Source organism: Ornithorhynchus anatinus, chromosome 5 (assembly GCF_004115215.2).
Source record: "Ornithorhynchus anatinus isolate Pmale09 chromosome 5, mOrnAna1.pri.v4, whole genome shotgun sequence".
NCBI lineage: Eukaryota > Metazoa > Chordata > Mammalia > Monotremata > Ornithorhynchidae > Ornithorhynchus > Ornithorhynchus anatinus.
The window spans coordinates 53,441,404-53,463,719 of NC_041732.1; the positions used below are offsets into that span (position 1 = coordinate 53,441,404).

Here is a 22,316-nt window from a genome sequence, read left to right on the forward strand (position 1 = left end):
GTGTCAAGTACAAACCAAGGGGGATCAATTCTCTAATTGCAAAGAATTTGATGTGCATTTAATTATGGATGTTCCTTTTTCTGGAATAACTATCAGGGAATGCAGAACTCCATTACATTGTCATGGGTTTTAACCTGTCTCCTTTCTCTTTCCCTACTTAGACAATTGGGTAACAGTTACCTAGCTTATAGGGGTATGGATAAAATCCCCGCACACATTAGGCTCTTCTTAATAGTAAGCTCTTAGAAAAACGTCATGGCCTAGTGGATAGAACTCACACCTGGAATTCAGCGTCCCCCTCCGCCACTTGTCTGCTGTGTGATCTCAGACAAGTCACTTGAATTCTCTGGGCCTCAGTTACCTCATCTGTAAAAGGGGGATTAAGACTGTGAGCCTCATGTGGGACAGGGACTGCGTCCAACCTAATTATCTTGTATCTACCCTAGTACAGTGCCTGGCACATGGGAAGCACTTAAAAATATTGATATCATTGAATTTTTTTCATGGGAGAGGCCATGGAGCATAAGCCTTCTGGCTGACTATTGGTAGTGATTGAAAATGAAAGAAAAGCATTGGGTATTATTTTAAAATCCTCAAAGCTTTTGCACAGCTTTTGCATAATTCTGTCCTAAACCTGACTAAAAAGGGTTCATGGCCAAAAAATGACTAAAATTGATGCCAATACTGCTGAAACTTTGGGTTGTTAGAGGTGACAGTATCTGTGCTAGCCCTCGTTCTCTCCATAATATTAGTGATAACTGTGATATTTAAGTGCTCACTACGGGTCAGGCACTGTACTGGGCTGGACACAGTCCTTGTCCCACATGAGGCTTACAGCCTTAATCCCCATTTTCCAGAGGGGGTAACTGAGGTCTTCCCAAACAAAACTCCTTTCTGTTTTCAGCTTGTTCATTCTTGCTACCTTTTTTTCTTCCTGCCTTGCTGGATTCCTACTGTGTGGGGCATATGGTTTTCTCTGTCCCCTCTTGGCTTGTAATATATTCCAACTCTGGGACTGGAGATATCCTCTGTTATATTCTAAGGTTCTTAATGTAGAATTGTGCAGTCCATATGTACAGCACATTTCAAGAGCAAAACTTGGTTTCTTCAGCTCCTGGGGCCTTTCCAAACAGAGGCCTGGATCCTGTCTCTAAAGAGAAGTGAATTGCATGTATATATTTGCATATATCTAGGATCAAGGAATATATATCTAGGAAATCAGAAGGACCTGGGTTCTAATTTTGGCTCTGTCACTAGTCTGCTGTGTGACCTTGGGCAAGTTACTTAACTTCTCTATACCTCAGTTACCTCATCTGTAAAATGGGGATTAAGACTGTGAGCCCCATGTGGGACTCAACACATCCAAGGCAGAGCTCCTTATATTCCGTCCCAAACCCTGTCCTCTCCCGAATTTCCCGTCACTGTAGGTGGCACAACCATCCTTCCCATCTCACAAACCCACAACCTTGTGTCATCCTCGACTCTGCTCTCTCATTCACCCCACATATCCAGTCATCACTAAATCCTGTCGTTCTCACCTTCAAGATCTGCCCTTTCCTCTCCATCCAAACCACTTCCCCGTTAATACAGTCTCTCATCCTATCCTCTGGATTACTGCATCATCCTACTTTCTGACCTCCCAACCTCCTGCCTCTCCCTACTTCAGTCCATACTTCAATCCGCTGCCTGGATTATATTTCTACAGAAATGTTAAGGGCTTCCCTCCCCTCAGAAACCTCCAGTGGTTGCCTATGAACCTTGGTATCGAAAAAAACCTCCTCACCACTGGCTTTAAATCTCTCCATTACCTAGTCCCCTCTTACCTCACCTACTTTCTCTCCTTCTACATGCCAGCCCACACACTCCGCTCCTCTCGTGCTAACCTTCTCACTGTGGCTCGATCTCGCCTGTCCCGCCGTCAACCTCTGGCCCACGTCCTACCTCTGGCCCTGAATGCCCTCCCTCCTCAAATCTGCCAATCACTCTTTTCCCCTTCAAAGCCCTACTGAAGATGCACCTCCTCCAAGAAGCCTTCCCCAGACTAAGCCCCCTTTTCCTCAGCTCCCCTTCCCCATCACCTAGATTCGCTCTCTTTGCTCTTCCTACCCTCTAACTCCCCACTGCACTTATGTGTATATATATATATATATATGCAATTAGACTTATTTATATTGGTGACTGTTAACTTGATTTTATGCTTGTCTCCTCCCTTTTCGACTGTAAGCCCCTTGTGGGCAGGGATTGTCTCTCTTTATTGTTGTATCGTACTTTCCGAGCACTTACTACAGTGCTCTGCACACTGTAAGCCCTCAATAAATACGATTGAATAAATGAATGACATGGACCGAGTTCAACCTGATTAATTTGTATCTACCCCAGGGCTTAGTACACTGCCTGACACTTAGTAAGCACTAAATAAATGCCATAAAAAAGTGGAACATCTCACATGCCTGGAATTTATTAAATCAAGGAACTTGTTCAGAATTACTTAAAATCTTGTGTTTTCTATTGAATGTTAATGAAATCTTTTTTTTTTTCCTTTTTCCAGAATTCTCAGGGGTTGTTATATCACATCACATCTTGTACTGTGGCAAAAATGGACGGTTTCCAACTACAGAGAACACAGTGTTGACAAACAATATAACAGTTGATTGCCACGTGCCTCAAGGAAATCTTATTTCAAGTCCGTGGAAAGCCAATCAAATGAACAAGTCACAGGTAATTTTAATAGGGATTGGAAAAAAGAAACTCATTTTGGAGTTTGAATTAGACTTTGAGACGTCAATCAAACTACTGTGAAAAATTCAGAGTTTTAAGTTGTATTTACACATTAGCTTTCTTTATTGGAGCCCAGGAGAAATGTCCTTAAAGCTTTGACTCCACTGTGTTTGAATATGACACCAAAGAACAGTAGACTGGTAATGTTTAAACAAGAGGGAAATTAACCAAGACATTGTCAGCAATATGAATGAGGTTTTTGGATTGCATTTCTAGCTGTTGATTTCTTTCAAAAGAATGAATATTGAAACCAGGTATGAAAGGAAACTGGTCTCTGAAGACAGAAGCACGTTACTAGGGTCCCGAGTCAGCGGAGGACCTGAGTTCTAATCCCAGCTCCAATACTTGTCTCCTGTGTGACCTTGGACAAGTCATTTCACCTCTCTGTGCCTCAGTCATCTTATCTGTAAAATGGGGATCCAGACGGTGGGCCCCAAGTGGGACGGGCTGTGTCCTATCTGATGATCTTGTATCTACCCCAGCACTTGATACAGTGTCTGGTGTGTAGTAAGCCCTTAAAAAATACCAGCTCTTTCTCTCTTTCTCTCTCTATGTGTATATACATATATTAATAGAAGCAACATGGTGTAGTACCATATTTATTTATTCATATTAATGTCTGTCTCCCCCTGTAGACTGTGAACTCGTGGGCAGGAATGTGTGTCCTTGTAGTTATGCTCTACTCTCTCAAGTGCTTAGTACAGTGCTTTGCACACAGTAAGCACTCAATAAATATAAATGACTAGTGGGTAGAGCATGGGCCTGGGAGTCAAAAGGTCATGGGTTCTAATCCCAGCTCCTCTCTTTTCTGCTGTGGGACCTCGGGCAAGTCCCTTCACTTCTCTGGGCCTTGGTTCCTTCCTCTGTAAAATGGGGATGAAGACTGTGAGCCCCAGATGGGACGGGGACTGTGTCCAACCCAATTGGCTTGTAACCACCGCAGTGTTTAGTACAGTGGCTGGCACGTATCAAGCACTTAATAAATATCACAGTTATTATCATTAATTGTTATGTGTGATATTTGTTAAGCACTTATTCTGTTCCAGGAACTGTACTAAGCACTGGGGCTCACAGTCTTAATCCCCATTTTACAGATAAAATAAGTGAGGTATAAAGAAGTTAAGTGACTTGCTCCCAAAGTCATACAGCGAACAAGTAGTGGAGCCGGGATTAGAACTCAGGTCCTCTGACTCGGGACCCGAAGTCATTCATTCATTCATTCAATCATTTTTTTGAGAGTTTACTGTGTGCATAGCACTGAACTAAGCTCTAAGGAGAACACAATATAAACAGACACATTCCCTGCCCTCAGTGAGCTTACGATCTAGATGGAGAGACAGACATTAATATAAATAAATTACAGATATCTATATAAGCGCTGTGGGGCTGGGATGGGACATGAATAAAGGGAGCATGTCAAGGTGACGCAGAAGTAATGTGGTTACTCTCTTCAGAGACCAGTTTTATTTAGTCTACGGTGTTTCTCTCCATCTTTTTTTAAATGTTAATTTTTAACATGTATTGTGAGAAGTGAAAAAAATCCAACACTATTAAAGCTCTAGTGAAAGTGAAGGTAGAAGCCTTTAGTTACCTAAAAATAATCTAAACTTAAATGATTTCAACTTCTTAAATATATACAGATGATAAAATACATCCGTTAGAACATCGAAGGGAAGAAAAGAATCAACATGGAATGTGCTTATAAAATGTTCAGTGATCAATGTGGAAGTAGGCAAAATTCATGTTTCCTTCTACTGTCTTTGGGAAGGAACCATCGCTTCTTCTCTCCCCAGTAGAACCGCGTTTTGTCTATTTTTAATTGTCTTTACAACATGGTTTTTAAATCTCAAGTTTGCATTTCCAGTTGAAGGATTTTCACAATTTTCACAACCCTTCCAAGTAAATGAAATCTCGTAGTATTCAGCAGACATCATTTCAGGTCACACCCATTGCAAATAATTCCATGTAAGAACTGGAGGGTTTTGGCTGGATAGCACTACAAACGGAAGATTCAGTAGAATCCCAGCGAGCTTCTGAAATATACCTGCATTTCATGATGGATTAAACTAGGTCTACTGTGTCCTGAGCCAGCTAAGGAGCGAGCTAGTTGAAAATGTTAAGGTCAGAATTAGCTCTGTGCTTCTTTTTCCAGTGCCATATTCCCAAAGCATCACACTTCTTGTCTGTAAGAGGTTGAGGGTTGGCTTGTTTCTGTGAACTCAAAAGCAGCCTCTTGGACTTTTTTCTCTATTAATCCTCATTCTCAGCAATTATGTGGGTGTATTTGAATGCACGTTCCTTTGATTTATTATCCCATGCTTGTAAATATTTTTACATCTGTCTTCCCCCTGTAGATTGTAAATTGCTTGTGTTTAGATAACACCGTCTTGCGCTTCTCTGGTATTTTCCCAAGCACTCAGTATACAGTGCGTCACACTCAGGAGGAACTGATAATAATAATAATTGTGGAATTTGTTAAGTGTTTACTATGTGCCAAGCACTGTATAAGCACTGAGGTAGAGACAAGATAATCTGATCAGATGTAATCCCAGTCCCACATGAGGCTCACAGTCTATGAGGGAGGAAAGCAGGTCTTGAAATTGTGCCCCAAAGAAGTGAAGTGACCTGTCTGAAGTCAAACTTCTCTGTGCCTCAGTTCCCTCATCTGTAAAATGGGAATTAAGACTGTGAGCCCTGTGTGAGACAGGGACCGTGTCCAACCAGTTATCTTGTATCTTCCCCAGCGCTTAGAACAGTGCCTGGCACGTAGTAAGCATTTAACAACTACTGTAATTATTATTATTATTTTTTAAATGGCAGTGCTGGAATTCGAATCCGGATCTTCTGACTCCCAGGCCTGTCCTTTTTCCAGTAGGCCATGCTGCGTCTCTAGAATTAACAATCTGGCCGTCTGAGGCAGGCAAAAATTATCTCCCCCCAAAACTATTTCATATGTTGCCACCATGTTGGTGCATGCACACAGCATTCTGTATGGTGTCACCGCATTTCATAGTGTTTGCAAGCAGCGTTCCTTTCGTTCCATGCAGCATGATGTCGACGTCGTGTGGATGCCTTTTGAAGACACTCTAATATTGCTCCAGCAAGACATCCTCCCTCCTCATATCTGAAAGAGAATTACTCTCCCCGCATTCAAAGTCTTAGTAAAGATACATCTCATCTAAGAGGCCTTCGCTCTCTAAACCCTCCTTTCCTTTTTCCACTCATTTCTGTGCCATCCTGACTTGCTCCTTTTATTTGTCATCCCCCGACAGCCCTACGGCACTTATGTACATATCTGTAATTTAATTCTCTTAATGTCGGCCTCCCCCTCTAGACTATAAGGTCAAGGGAATATGTTTATTGTTGTACTCTCGCAGGTGCTTAGTACAGTGCTTTGCATATAGCACTCAGTAAATGCGAATGAATGAATGAATGCCTGCCCCTCTTTGCTCTAGAACCATTTGTTACCCTCCCAGGGCCTTGTTAACACAGGGACTTTCACCTGACATGGGCTGTTTCTACATTTTTGATGACAACCACCCTTTTGATTGTGCACCCTTTGTCTTGGGTACCAATTGTATATCCATGAAGGTCACTGGAGGCTCCGAGTTTAGAGTCTCTGTTTTTTATTTCCTTTTAATAATGCTTGTTAAGTGTTTACTATGTTCCAAGCGCTGTACTAAGTCCTGTGGAAGATACGATATAATCACATTGGACTTAGTCCTTGTCCCACATGAAGCTCACAATTTAAGTAGGGGGGAGTAGGATTCAATCCCCAGTTTACAGATGAGGAAATCGAGGCACAAGAAGTTATGTGATTTGCCCAAAGTCACACTGCAGACAAGTGGTGGAGCAAGGATTAGAGCCCGGGTCCTCTGACTCCCAAGCCTTTGCTCTTTCCATTAGGACACGCAGCCTAGTGGAGAGAGCACGGGCCTCGGAGTCAGAAGGACCCGGGTTCTAATCCCGGATCCACAACTTGTCTGTTCCGTGTCATTGGACAAGTCACTTCACTTCTCTGTGGTTGTTACCTCATCTCTAAAATGGGGATTGAGACTGTACAACACAATTTGCCTATATCCCAGTGCCTAGTACCAAATAACCGCTTAACAAATACCACTGTTGTTATTGTTGTTATCCACACTTAGAGGATTATCACGGCTCATGTTCTGAGATACACCTCAAAAGCTGCACTAGGATTATAGCCATTTTAAAATTCCTCAACCTCCATGGATAAAGCAGTTGAGATTTAGGAAGCTTCACAAACCTTGAAAGGATTCCCGAAACTCCTCGAGAACTCCCATGGCTTAATGGAAAGATCTTGAACTTGGTAGTGAGTGGATCTGGGCTCCAGTTCTCTGCTCTATCACTTACCTGCTCAGTGACCTTGGGAAAGTCACTTAACTGCACCGTGCCTCCGTTGGCTTGTTCTCCACCCACTCCTTTGAAGAACTCATTCTCCCATGGCTTCAACTACCATCTCCAAGTGGTTGATTTCCAAATCTACCTCTCCGGTCCTGATCTCTCTCCGCATTTATCCCTGCCTTCAGGACATTGCTACTTGGCTGCCCAAGGACACCTCAAACTTAACATGTCCAAAACAGTACCGTTTATCTTCCTACCCAAACCCTGTCCTCCCCCTGACTTGCCTTTCACTGTAGACAGCTCCACCATCCTCCCTGTCACACAAGCCCGGAACCTTGGCGTTATCCTCACCTCATCTCTCTCATTCAACCCACACACTCGATCTGTCCCCAAATCCTGTTGGTTCAACCTTCACATCACTAAAATCCAAACTGCTACCATGTTAATCTAATCATTTATTCTACCCCCATTTCGATTACTGCATCAGCCTCCTTGCTGACCTCCCTGTCTTCCGTCTCTCCCCTTTCCAGTCCGTACTTCACTCTGCTGCTGAATCATTTTTCTTCAAAATCCATGTTTCCCCGCTCCTCAACTTCCAGTGATTCCAGTGATCCAGTGGAACCCAGTCCCCCAGTGATGTCCAGTGGAAGCTATTCCAGTGGATTCCCGTTATCGAGTGGAGCCCATCCACCTCCACGTCAAACAGAAATTCCTTATCGTCGGCTTTAAAGCGCTCAATCACCTCACTCCTCCTACCTTACCTCACTGTTCTCCTACTAAAATCCAGCCCACACACTTCACTCCTCTCGTGCTAACCTACTCTCTGCACCTCAGCCAAATCTATCTCACCTTGACCTCCCACCGATGACCTGTCTTTGTCCTGGAACCCCCTCCCTCTTTACAGCCGATAGACGAACACTCTCCCCACCTTCAAAGCTTTATTGAAGGCACACCTCCTCCAAGAGGCCTTCCCTGGCTAAGCCCCCATTTTCTTTTCTCCCAGTCTCTTCTATGTCACCTATGCACTTGGATTTATACCTTCCATTCACCCCTTCCTCAGTCCAACAGCATTTATGTACATATCCATAATTTATTAATTCATATTACTGTATGTAAACCCCTCCAGCCTTTTTGTGGCCAGAGAATGTGTCTACCAACTCTATCGTATTATACTCTCCCAAGCACCTAGAACAGTGCAGTGCACACAGGAAGTGATTGATTGTAAAATGAGGCTTCAGGACCTCCTGCTTCTCCCTCCTTCTCCCTCTTACTTTGCCCTCCTGAGAAGCAGCCTGGCCTAGTGGTGGACCTCAGGCCTTGGAGTCAGAAGGACCTGGCTTCTAATCCAGCTCTGTCACTTGTCTTGATTCTATTTATTGCCATTGTTCTTGTCTGTCTCCCCCGATTAGACCGTAAACCCGCCAAAGGGCAGGGACTGTCTCTCTCTGTTACCGATTTGTACCTTCCAAGTGCTTAGTACAGTGCTCTGCACATAGTAAGCGCTCAATAAATACTGTTGAATGAATGAACTTGTCTGCTCTGTGACTTAGGCCAAGTCACTTAACTTGTTTGTGCCTCAGTTACCTCATTTGTAAAACGAGGATTCAGACTGTGAGTCCCATGTGGGACATGGACAGTGTGTAACCTGATTACTTTGTGACCACCCCAGCATTTAGTATTGTACCTGGCTCTGTAAACGAATAACAGATTCTATATATTCCTATATATATATACATGAATGGTGCCCTCTATGTGATACTGTGTCCAGCCTGACTTTCTTGTACCTACTCTAAGACCAGTGCCATGCTTGGAATATCATTATTATTATTATTACGTTGTTGTTATGTGTGATTCGCCCCGCACTTCTGCTGGCTTACCCTGAGGGAAATTTGGAAAAAAGACTGAAAACTTTAATGCAGTTAAATTGCTCATCTATAAGTGATTGGCACACAATTTAAAGGAATTTTGGTAAATAATAATAGTTAATTGTATTTGTTAAGCACTTACTTTGTGCCAAGCGCTATTTTAAATCCTGCGGTAGAGACAAGGTAATCAGGTTGTCCCCCACGGAGCTCACAGTCTTAATCCACATTTTACAGATGAGGTCACTGAGGCACAGAGAAGTGAAGTGGCTTGGCCAAGGTCACGCAATCGACAAGTGGCTGAGCGGGGATTAGAACCCGCATCCAATAACTCCCAAGCCCGTGCTCTTGCCACTAAACCGCTCTGCTTCTTTGGTTCATGAGCCAATCTATTTCTAATAATATTATAAGAAAATCGTCTCACACATAAGATGCAGGCGTCAGGAGCCACGTCTGTTTTAAGTCCGGGGACTGCCTGTAATGACGTTTAGGGTTTTTCATAAACACACAAAGGTGGAACTAACTGCCTCTGATGCAGCTAGTGACAGTGGAATTTGCGGCTCTCTGTCTCTGACACTAACCACGTCCGATGGTCCTTAGCTAGCTTATATTGCACCAGGCTTCTGGATGGAAGCTTGAACTGTCAGGGAACCTTCATTTTTCATGTCCTGAGAGAAACCCGAATTCTCGCCTTAGAGAAGCCAAGCAAAAGAGAGACCACAGACTGTTGAAACTAGGGGAATCTTCTGTTTCCACTGCAAGTTCCTGGAAGCTCTCTCAGATTGTCAAGCTCTCTTTGTTTAAAATTGCTGCCTAGAGTAACCACTAAGCTTCTCATAGTAGAAAAAGATGCATTTTATGATTTTATTTTTTCAATGGTATTTGTTAAATGCCAACAGTGTTACAGGCACTGAACTAAGGATTGGGGTAGATACAAGCTAATCAGGTTGGACATAGTCCGTGTTCCACATGGGCCTCACTCCGTTAATCCCCGTTTTACAGATTAGGGAACCGAGGCACAGAGAAGTGAAGGAACTTGCCCAGGATCACACAGCAGACGAGGGAAAGATCTGGGTTTAGAACCCAGGCCCTTCTGACTCCCAGGCCCGTGCTTTATGCACTGGGCCATGCTCAAAGTGATGTTGAGCCATGTTGGTACGTAAAATTTTACTACTGATTACCCATGAAATAGATTATGCTAACTTAATACTGACTTACACTCCAATATATAGGTGCACATTATACTTATAACCCTAACGAGCAGCTATTCATTCATCCGTTCAATAGTATTTATTGAGCGCTTACTATGTGCAGAGCACTGTACTAAGCACTTGGAATATACAATTTGGCAACAGATGGAGACAATCCCTGCCCCATGATGGGCTCACAATCTAAACAGGGGAGACAGAGAGCAAAGAAAAACAGCGCAAAACAAAAACAAGACATCATCAAGATAAATAGAATCAAGGAGATGTACACCTTATTAACAAAATAAATAGGGTAATGAATAATATATACAAATGAGCACAGTGCTGAGGGGAGGGGAAGGGGGAACAGAGGGAAAGGGGGAGTTCAGTCTAGGAAGGCCTCCTGGAGGAGGTGAGCACACAGTAGGGCTTTAAAGAGGGGAAGAGAGTCTGAATTAGAAACACAATTAGTGCTTGTACCTTTAACACCTTTAGAACTACAATGGAAAAAGTAAGTGACGCATGTACTTTAATTGCTGCTGAAACATTAAATATTTACGGTAACTGATAAAACAATCTGGCGGGGATTTGTATTTATCTCGTGGTTGCTAAATTTAGTTTTGAACTCTTCTCCCTGCGTCCGAGTTGACATGTGTATTGTTCACATGATTTTCTTGTTTTAAATGAGCTACCAAATGCTTCTAAACCCCCCGCGTGTTGACTCCCTCTTAAAAAGAAGCGTTTTAATGAGCTACCTGGGAAAGAATTGGCAACGCATGAAGTGAATTTCTTGATGTATTTGGTGTCATGAAAACAGAGACACTACAGGTTCTTGGCCGAGTGGATTCCCTCCCTTGTCTCTAGACGTTCATATAGGAATTAGGAAAGCAGCATGGGCGAGTGGATAGAGTCGGGGCCTAGGAGCCAGCAGGACCTGGGTTCTACTTCCAACTCTGCCACTTATCTGCTGTGCGACCTTGGGCAAGTCACTTTTCTTCTTGGTGCCTCAGTTCCCTCCTCTGCAAAATGGGGTAGAAGACTGTGAGTCCCATGTGGGACCGGGACTGTGTCCAACTTGATTCGCCTGTATCTATCCCAGCACTTAATACAGTGCCTGGCACATAGTAAAAGCTTAACAAATGCCATTAAAAAAAAATGCTTCTCCAAGATTCCTTGGGCGTGGCAGAAAAGCAGCATGGCTCAGTGGAAAGAGCATGGGCTTGGGAGTCGGAGGTCATGGGTTCTAATCCTGGCTCTGCCACTTAGCTGGGTGACTCTGGGCAGGTCACTTCACTTCTCTGTGCCTCAGTTACCTCATCTGTAAAATGGGTATTAAGACTGTGAGCCCCATAGTGGCTCAGTGGCAAGAGCCCGGGCTTGGGAGTCAGGGGTCATGGGTTCGACTCCCCGCTCTGCCACTTGTCAACTGTGTGACTGTGGGCAAGTCACTTCACTTCTCTGGGCCTCAGTGACCTCATCTGTAAAATGGGCATTAACTGTGAGCCTCACGTGGGACAACCTGATTCCCCTGTATCTACCCCAGCGCTTAGAACAGTGCTCAGCACATAGTAAGCACTTAACAAATACCAACATTATTATTATTGTTATTATTATTCCCCCAGCGCTTAGAACAGTGCTCTGCACATAGTAAGCGCTTAACAAATACCAACATTATTACAACATAATTAACTTGTATCTACCCAACACTTAGAACAGTGCTTGGCACATGGTAAGCACTTAACAAATACCAAAATTATTATTATCATTAGTGGAATTTACTGAGCACCCATTTGGTGTTGGGCACTGTACTAGGCACTTGGGAAGGGCAGAATAATAAAGTGGTATGTTCTTTGCCCACGAGGAGCTTATACCACAGCTGGAGAGAAAGACAAAATCATATTTTCAACTGGAGAGGTCAGAAATGCGCAAACTGCCAGGAATGCTAAGGAGGGTGTACATAATTTCACGAGCGCTAGAGTTTGCTCAAGAATTGGTGTGCCTCCGGATGCTGGGAAATTAATCCTGAAAAGCTTGTTGGAACGGGGGGAGGGGGGGGTTTAGGGGGGATTTGAATGAGAAAAGAGCTGTGGTCTGTCTGATGTGACAAGGGGGAAATTGCAAGCGAGGGGAAAAATGTGAGCACGAGAGAGATGCCGTTAGGAGATTGGCTTGGTTGGAGCAAAGATAGCGAGTTGGCCAATAGTAGGTATAGAGGGTAGACAGGCAAATTGGGGGAAGACGGCAGAGGGCCTTGATGCCACTTGTGAGGTTTTGTTTCATGTGAGGAATCACAAGGAGGCAGAGAATGATTTTGAGGTGGGTAGAGACATGGGCCGTATGATGCTGCAGGAAGTATACACTGTCATTCTCACCTGCCAATCAATCATCCCCTTAGGGGTCTTTACTAAGTGCTTTTGGGGGCCAGAGCACCCATATTGAGTGGTTGGGAGAGTCGGATCCATGGGTAGTATTTATTCAGAGCTTACTATGTGCATAGCACTGGACTAGTCATTCTTATTTGTTGAGCACTTACTGTGCGCAGAACGCTGTACTAAGGCCTTGGGGGTGTACAATATAACATTGTAACAGACATATTCCCTGCCCGCAGTGAACATACAGACAAGAGGACTAAGCATTTAGGAGAGTATAGTACAATGGAGTTGGCAGACATGTTCCAATCAATCAAGCATCGTGGCTTGATGGAAAGAGCCTGGGCTTCGGAGGCAGAGGTCATGCGTTCGAATGGCGGCTCTGCCACTTGTCAGCTGTGTGACCGTAGGCAAGTCACTTGATTTCTCTGTGCCTCAGTTTCCTCATCTGTAAAAGGGGGATTAAGACTGTGAGCCTCACGTGGACAACCTGATAACCCTGTATCTACCCCGGCACTTAGAACAGTGCTCTGCACATAGTAAGCACTTAGCAAATACCAACATTCTTATTTATTGAATACATACTGCGTGCAGAGCGCTGTACTAAGCTCACGGAAGAGTACAACTAACAGAGATGATAGATACGTTCCCTGCCACAGTGAGCTAAAAGTCTAGAAGGGGAGACAAATGTTGAAATAAATGATGGATACCTATATGATTTTGTGGGGCTGGGGATGGGGTGACTATCAAGTGCGTCAAGGATACAGATCCAAGTACCTAAGTGATTAAGAACGGGAAGGGAGTAGGGGAAATGAGGGCTTAGTTGGGGAAGGCCTCCTTGGAGGAGATATCACCCGAGTGTTCAAAAAATGTGCACCGGACTGTAAGCTCCTTGAGGGCTGGGAGCATGTCTACCAACTCTGTTGTATTTACCGTCAGCGTTTAGTACGGTGTTCTGCACAGAGTCAGCACTCAATAAATACCACTGATTGATGAATTACTGGGAGGCTCAGATTTATCCGTCCAGTTCCACTGGGGAAAGGGCATATGATGCGGGCTGTGGAGGAGGGGATCATTTTTCCCTCTTGTATTTTAGACTCTTCCCAAGCCTCCAAACAAAGTTAAATCACCGCTCTTGGTCCTTCCGAGGGTAGAACTCTTGAGAACGATGAGGAATTTGCCTCAAGGAGGCAACCGGGTCATCCAAATTCAGCTCAAGATTCCAGTCGCGCAGTAAAATGTAGTGTCCGGAGCTCCCCGGTTTGTTCCAACCAGGACCTTCTTGGACCAGGGGAGCCTCAGTGACACAAAGAAGTCAAACCACACCTCTAATCACCAAGGTTAACGTGTAAAGTTTTTTACTCAGTTTTACCAACGTGCAAGGGAGTGACACATACACACACTCACTCCACTCCACCAAGGGTCTAATAGTCTGTGGTCAAAGGAGCCCATTCTGCCAGTGCTGCTTCTTTCTGCTTCCAAGTGCTCTTCTTCTCCTTCTCGTTGTCATCGTCCTCCTCCTCCTTCTTTCTTTCTTCTTCTCCTCTTCCTTCTCCTTCTTTCTTCTTTTTCTTCTTCTTCCTCCTTCCTCTTCTTCTTCTTCTTCTTTTTCCTCCTCCTCCTCCTCCTCCTCCTCCTCCTCCTCCTCCTCTCTGTACCTCCTGTGAGAACAACCACCTTTTAACTGCTTTAGGCAGGGCAGCTGTGGCTGTGTGTATGGAACACTGATTGTTCCAGGCCCATTATTGGGTAGAACAGGGAGAGAAAGCCCCATCTCCCTCCATGCTCCAGCCCCACAGGCCAGCAATCACCTGTCTCAGAGCCCGTTAGCACCTTCTAAAAGTCTCTCCCTTGTTGGTATCACAAAGTCACAAGGCAGCTTGTTGTGGGCTCACCACGCGAACAAGGGTGGAGATGGATGGGAATGTGACGAGCGAGATTGCTCATTTGCCGAAATTGTGATACTCTAGTTTTTACTTAAAAACCAAAGTAAACTCCTAACGAGGCACTCTTCGCTCAACCCTACTTGGATGGTGGTGAAATCGATGTGGTTCCCAAACAGTTTGGAGTCAGATTAAGTGCATTCCAATGAAAAGGCCCTAGGGAGACCGCATCAATCACACAGTCCATGTGTGAATTTAGAGAAATACGTGCAGTCGGTGTGGAGCCATTATTGGCAAAGTGACCATACGTGGAGGTAGATATTTAAATACCTCTTTTTTTTTTGGCTCCTGTAATTTCCTCATTTAATCCCTCCCCTTTTCTCTTTACCTCCTCCTCCCTCTCTCCTTTGCAACCACCGACAGCAGCTGTGCATGTGGCAATTATCCCGACATTGTGGGGAAGGGGGCTGCCCCTTCTGAAATAGTAATCATGTTTTATATTGTCCTTTGGTGAATAACACGTCTAATCTTAGAAGTTGGCATTATCTGGGTGACCAGGATTGGTTGTCAGATGTCTGAAACACAGAGAAATTAGCTGCAGATAAAATTGAGCATTTATGATGGGATTTTAATTGAGGCTTTATAAGTAGAGACTCAGAATGCTGAGGGGCTCTTTTCCTGTATGCAGAGTGTTCTACACATTAGGGTGAGAATTTAAAGGCTACGTTAGATTGGGTCTTTGCTGAAGGAAAAAGGTTAGCAAAGGAGAATAAATCTGGAATTATCTACTTGGTCCCCCCCCAAAGCACCTGCCATTATTATTCCCCAGTGGTCACTAGGGTGAGAGGGTGATTTTGATGTTTTACTTGAAAATATCAATGGGGAGATTCAAAACAACTTGCTAATTGGTTGTTCACCCTTTTGAGGAGATTTTAATTCACCCTTCCTCAGGGAATCAGTGTGGCCTACTGGAAAGACCACGGGTCTGGAATTTAGAGGACCTGGGATTTAATCCTAGCTTGGTCACTTGCCTGCTGTGTGACCTTGGGCAGGTCACTTCACTTTTCTGTGCCTCAGGTTCCTCAACTGTAAAATGGGGAGTCAATGCCTGTTCTCCCTCCAACTTAGACTGTGAGCCCCATGTGGGACAGGATCTGTGTCAGACTTGATTGATTTGTACCTACCAGAGCTTAGAACAGGGCTTGACTCATAGTAAGCACCTAACAAATACCATAAAAAAAGACAAATCAATCTCAGAGTTAGGAGGAGAACCAGGAGAGGAATATCAGTGAAGCCCGGGTTAGATAGTGTTTCCAGGAGATGAGTCAGTCTACAGTGTCAAAGGCAGCTGAGAGGTCTAGGAGGATTAGAGTGGAGTGGAGACGGTTAGATTTGCCTAAAGGTAGTCATTGGTGACCTTAGAGAGGGCGGTTTCTATGGAGTGAAGAGAGCAGAAGCCAGATTGGAGATGCTCAAGGAGAGAAGTGGAGAAGAGAAAGTGGAGGCAGTGAGGGTAGACATCTCGCTCAGTGAGTTTGGAGATGGATGGATGGTAGGAGGGGAATGGGAACAGTAACTAGAGGGGAGTGTGGGGTCAAGGAAGGATTATTTTAGGATAGAGGATTCATGGACCTGTTAAAAAGCAATGGGGACAATCCTTTGGAGAGTGAATGGTTGAAGACTCTGGTCGGTTGAAGAAGCCGAGAAGGGCCAGACATTTTGATAAGGGGGGAAGGGATGGGATCAGAGGTGCAGATAGAGGGGATAAGCTTTAAGAGGAGATGGGTGAGCTTGAAATACTGTTGGAAAGGATGAGAGTCAGAGAGGAGGCAGGAGAAGGGCGGGAAGGTGGAGTAGAGAGTGTAGGGAGATAGCCCTTGCTGGTTTCAATTGTATCAGTGAACTTGGTGATCAGGTCATCAAATGCAAGAGATGGGAGAGCAGGAAGTTTAAGGAGAGAGTTAAAAGTCTGCAACAACTGGCGTGGGTAATGGGCTTGGGGCACAATAAAGGTGGAGGAATATTGTTACTGGGTGGAGAAGAGGGCAGAGTTATAACAGGTAAAGATGAGTTTGAGATGGTCAAGGTCGGCCTAATACCTGGATTTCTGCCAGCAGGTTTCCCAGCGTGAGTACAAGATTGGAGGAAGTGTACTGTGCCTATAAGCAGAGAAGCAGTGTGGCTCAGTGGAAAGAGCCCGGGCTTGGCAGTCAGAGGTCATGAGTTGGACTCCCGGCTCTGCCACTTGTCAGCTGTGTGACTGTGGGCAAGTCACTTCTCTTCTCTGTGCCTCAGTTACCTCATCTGTAAAATGGGGCTTAACTGTGAGCCTCATGTGGGACAATCTGCTTACCCTTTATCTACCCCAGCGCTTAGAACAGTGCCCGGCACATAGTAATCGCTTAACAAATACCAACATTATTATTACTGTGGAGATGATCCAGGACCGTGGGTCAGTGATATGAGATTGATGGAGGAGAAGGGGAGCGAGAGAGTTGAGTTTATTGGAGAGGGCAGTGTTGAGGGGGCGGTTTTCAATCAACTGTATTTATTGAGCACTTACTTCTTGCAGTGCATGTAGTTAGCGACTGGGAGAGTCCAACATAATATTGGACTTACAACAAGCTTATGGTCTAGGTGGGGAGACAGGCATTAATATTAATAAATGAATTATGGATATGTATATAAGTTCTGTGGGAGGCATGAATAAAGGGAACAAATCCAAGTGCAAGGGCAACACGGTAGGGAGTGGGAGAAGAGGAAATGAGGCAGGAGGAATACCTTCAATAAAGCTTTGAAAGTAGGGAGAGTAATTGTCGGATATGAGTGTTCCAGGTCAGAGGCAGGACGTGGGTGAGACGTTGGTGGGGAGGTAGAGAAGATCCAAGTACAGTGAGTAGTTTGGCATTAGAGGAGTGAAGTGTGTAGGTTAGGTTGTAGTAGGAGAAGCAGGAAGGTGAGGTAGGAGGGGGCAAGGTGATCGAATGATTTAAAGCCGATAGTAAGGAGTTTCTGAGAAGTTTATGAGAAGAGGCATGGCCTAGTGTATAGAGGGCCTGGGAGTCAGAAGGATTTGGGTTATAATCTTGGCTTTGCCACTTGTTTGCTGTGTGACCTTGGGCAAGTCACTTAACTTCTCCGCACCTCAGTTACCTCATATGTAAAATGGGAATTAAGACGGTGAGCTCCATGTAGGACAGGGACTGCGTCGGAACCGATTTGCTTGTATCTACCCCAGCGCTTAGTACGGTGCCTGGTACATAGTAAGCATTTAACAGATACCATTATTATTATTCTGTTTGAGGAGGAGGTAGATGGCAGTTCTTGAGTAGTGGGGAAACATGGACGGAACATTTTTGTAGAAGAATAATCTGGGCATTAGAGTGAAGTGTGATGGTTTGGAATGGGGAGAGAAAGTAGGCTGGGGATGAAGACCACTGTAGCATGACGGTGTGGGATAATTAGAGGAGGTTGAGAGAGCGGAGCTTTCTGTGAATTAACAAGGCAGTTTTATGGGTAGGGGTGTGGTGAGAGAGAAAGCCGGTCAGAAGGTTGTGATGAGAAAGAGGAATTTCAGAGTTGGAAGGTCACTGAAACCCTCCACGAACATTCCAATTCAAGTAGGGGAAGCAGTGTGATCTAATGAGAACCAGCATGGCTTAGTGGAAATAGCCCAAACCTGGAAGTCAGACGATGTGGGTTCTAATCCCGGCTCCACCACTTGTCAGCTGAGTGACTTTGGGCAAGTCACTTAACTTTTCTGTGCCTCAGTTACCTCATCTGTAAAATGGGGATTAAAATGTCCCACGTGTAAGCCCCACGTGACACAACCTGATAACCTTGTATCTATCCCAGCACTTAGAATCGTGCTTGGCACATAAGAAGCACCTAACAAATACCATCATTATTAATGCAAAGACTTTGAGAGTCAGAGGACCTGGGTTCTAATCCCAGCTCTGCCACCTGTCTGCTGTGTGACCTTGGGAAAGTCGCTAAACTTCTCTACACCTAAGTTTCGTCAACTGCAAAATGGGAATTAAATCCTCGTCCCTACTATTTAGGGACCTACCCGATTATCCTCTGTCTACCCCAATGCTGAGAACAGTGCCTGATCAATAGTAAGTGCTTAATAAATTCCATAAAAAAGTAGTTAAAAAATCAGTAATGCCTGATTTAAAGACCATGGCAAAGGGTAATGAATAATCGTAGTATATGCTAAGCTACCCTTGGAGTGATTAGGTTACTTACTGGGTTTTGTTTGCAGAGCAGAGTCTAGGCCTTATAACCCTGATGGCTTGAGACCAGTTTCTATGTGGGGAAAGGTGTCCAAGCCTTTGCCAGTAGCAAGATGATTTTCATCAGCATAACCTGTTATCAGTTATTTCAGACTTGCTGAAAAATTCTCCTAAGGGGACGTAACTTTCCATATTTGGTCTCGGCCAAAAACCGGAGGCTTTGAGTTTAATTGGTTTTGCCATTCCTCCCCTAAGGGAACGGAGAGATACATGTCTTTCTGCTTTAAAATGCAGTTCCTTTCTTGGCTCAAACAGCTGAACCTATAAACTTCAACTTCATAGTTCAGTCAGTTTCAATAAAGAAAGAAATAAAAGTTTTAAGGGGTTGGAGCTAAGGTAACAAAATGACCCAAATTTGCTCCATAGAATAAGAACCAAGATACTTGCTGAGTTATCAATTAAGAAGCATTTTGGCCTAGTGGAAAAAGCATGGGCCTGGGAGTCAGAGAACCTGGCTTCTAATACTGACTCCATCACTTACCTGCTGCATGACCTTGGGCAAGTCCCTTAGCTTTTGTCTCAGTTCTTTTATCTGCAAAATAGGAATTCAGTACCTTTCTCCCTCCTACTTAGACTGGAAGCCCCTTGGGGGACCTGATAATCTTGTGTCTAAACTAGTGCTTACTGCAGTGTTGGGCACATAGTAAGTGCTTAATAAATACCATAATTCTTTAGGCAGTAAGCTTGCTGTGGGGAGAGAACACATCTACCAATTCTGTTGCATCATACTCTCCCAAGTGCTTCGTTCCGTGCCCTGCATAAAGTAAGCACTCAATTAATAAATACCATTGATTGATTCATCCCTTCAGAGGTCTGATTTATAGTGTGCATAGGGCCCATACCTGTCTCTGCTGCAAAATATGTCCTGAGCCGCCTGCTTCTGGAAACAAGCCCAGCTGTGAGAGAGAGATTTTTTGGGGGGTGGGAATTGGGGTGGGGAGTTTAAATGGCCAGAAGAGAGCTGAGAGGAAATATTTCTCAATTGCGAAGCTTCTGGGGTTCAGGGTTGATTGGTGGGGGTAAACCCAGGGAAGATCTCCTCCCTCTACTAATCTGATGTTAATTCTTCTGCTGGAATTGTTGAAACCAGCTCAGGACAAATTGTGTGCTTTTCCCATCGCTTCTAAGGGTGACAAAACTCCATTCCTTTAGGACTGGATATAAGTGGAGAGTTATGACGTTTATAAAATGAAGAGTGGAAAAGTGTAGGGTTAACCAACATCCCTGCTTAAAATGTGAAAATAATAACAGTGGTCTGTTTTTAATTTAAAGATCCGTATATATATGCACGTACAGGGTAGAATCAAAGCTATTTATCTAGCGTTTACTGTGTGCTGAGGACTGTACTAAGCACTTAGGAGAGTAGTTAGAAAAATCAGTAATTTCTGGATTTGAATCTATGCATGAAGACCATGGCAAATGGTAATTAGTAATTATGGTGTATGCTAAGATACCCTTGTAGGTAATTGGGTTACTTACTGACTTTTGTTTGCAGAGAGGATTGGAGTGGAGCCCCGATGCTTGAGACCATTTTGTATGTCCTTCTGAGATTGGCTGTACCTACCTTCTCATTTTTATTCATCTTGCCACCCTCCCCAACTTCCCATTAAAGTCTTTAATGAGGGAAAGTTGTATAAACAGAGTTGGTAGACACTTTCCCTGCCCACAGTGAGCTTACGGTCTAGAGGGGGAGGCAGACGTAACATATATAATGTATAATTCATAGCTATGTACATAATTTATAGATCTGCACAAAGATATAGATATATGCATACAGACGCAATTACTACCATTCTTTGGCTTTTGAAAACAGCTAACAGAGCTGAAAAGGCCAGTGTCTACGTAGAGACACACAAATACGTCTACGATATGTGAAACCGAATGTTCGAAACACGCCTACCTATCCTGCAAGTTGTTTCTCATAGGTTGTTTGAGAGGCTGTACTCCAGACATGTTGCAACCGATTCCCAGCGATGAGATAATGTCTGTAGCTCCTGGGTCACCTTTAAGCTGAGTAATTCCAAGTGGTATGTGTGTTTAGCCTGCCACAGTAATGGGGTTGTTGGGTCCAGGTTAGAACAAGTACCTCAGTGTTTCGAGTCTTTTAAAAGGTTCACTGCGAAGTTCAACTCTTACTGCGCACACTGATGATTATCAGCCCCTGAAGAAACTAAAAATATTGTTTAAGTTAAGGGCTCTAAGAGGCTCTAGTTAAAGGAGAGCAGCACTGAGTTTGCTCATTTACAACATTCTCAAAGTTCATGTGGTGGAAAACATTTGGGCCTTCTCAACTACCAGTGCCAGGTTTTCACTGTTTATTTTCTAGAAAAGGCTTTTTAGGAGACCCAAGCACTTAGCACGGTGCTCTGTACACTGTAAATGCTCAAAAAATATGATCGATTGACTGAGGAGCTGGTTCTTGACTTTCTTGTTTGTTAGCATTGGGCAATCCCCCGATTTAACCGAGATTACCAGTAATGGTTGTTTGGTGGATTACCATGCTGTCTTGGTTAAAAGAAAAATGGGCTTGGGGGTGTTGGTTGCACTTTCGGAAAACTCATTGTTCTCCTTTATTTTCCAAATGGGGTTACCTCAGAAGCCTCAGGGCAAGAGCAGCAATAATGGGCAAGAGAATTATCTTCTGGCCAGAAAAGCAGAGCATAGGGCATAGAGCACAGGCCGACCCTGAGAGTCAGAAGGTCATGGGTTCTATTCCCGCCTCTGCCACTTGTCCTCTGTGTGACTTTGTGCCAGTCACTTCACTTGTCTATGCCTCAGTTACCTCATCTGTTAAACAGGGATGGAAACCGTGAGCACCATGTGGGACTATGTCCACCCTATTTGCTTGTATCCTCTCCAGCACTTAGTACAGTGCCTGACACATAGTAAGCACTTAACAAATACCACAATTATTATTATTATTGTTATTATTAAAATGAGGCTATCTGTCTTTGCTAGTTGGGCTTCTAGATCTCCCTTAAATTTCTGTCTGGCTTTTCCATGCACAGCTGCTCATGTGGTCTGCTTCTTCCTACCAGGCATTCTCACCCTCTCACTGTTTATCTTTGATGGCCACCAAGTCATTGCTCATGCTATTTTCCTTGACTAGAATCCTCTCAAAACACTGCTTTTCTTTCCCTCAAAATTGTTAAAGGCCCTTGCACTTGAATTTGCACCCCTTATTCATCCCTCCCATAGCCCCACAGCACTTACATACATATCATACTTTATATTAATGTCTTTCTCCCTCTCTAGATTGTAAGCTCATTGTGGGCAGGGAGTGTGTCTGTTATATTGTACTCTCCCAAGCGCTTCATTCATTCAGTAGTATTTATTGAGTGCTTACTATGTGCAGAGCACAGTACTAAGCGCTTGGAATGTACAAATCGGCAGCAGATAGAGACAGTCCCTGCACTTTGACGGGCTTACAGTCTCATCGGGAGAGACGGACAGACAAGAACGATGGCAATAAATAGAGTCAAGGGGAAGAACATCTCATTAAAACAATAGCGGGAATAAAAGTGCTTAGTACAGTGCTCTGCACACAGCAAGTGCTTAATAAATGCGATTAATATCA

The 22,316-nt window shown here is 44.1% G+C and overlaps 1 protein-coding gene across 2 annotated transcripts in view; it reads left to right on the forward strand.

The window, feature by feature from the left end:
- The window catches only part of OTUD7A (OTU deubiquitinase 7A), a 387,452-nt gene that overhangs the window by 168,392 nt on the left and 196,744 nt on the right, over positions 1 to 22,316 (forward strand). For both annotated transcript variants that reach the window (XM_029065552.1, XM_029065554.1), the window contains one exon: positions 2,549 to 2,718. The gene's annotated coding sequence lies outside the window, so the exon portion shown is untranslated. The remainder of the gene's footprint in view (positions 1 to 2,548; positions 2,719 to 22,316) is intronic.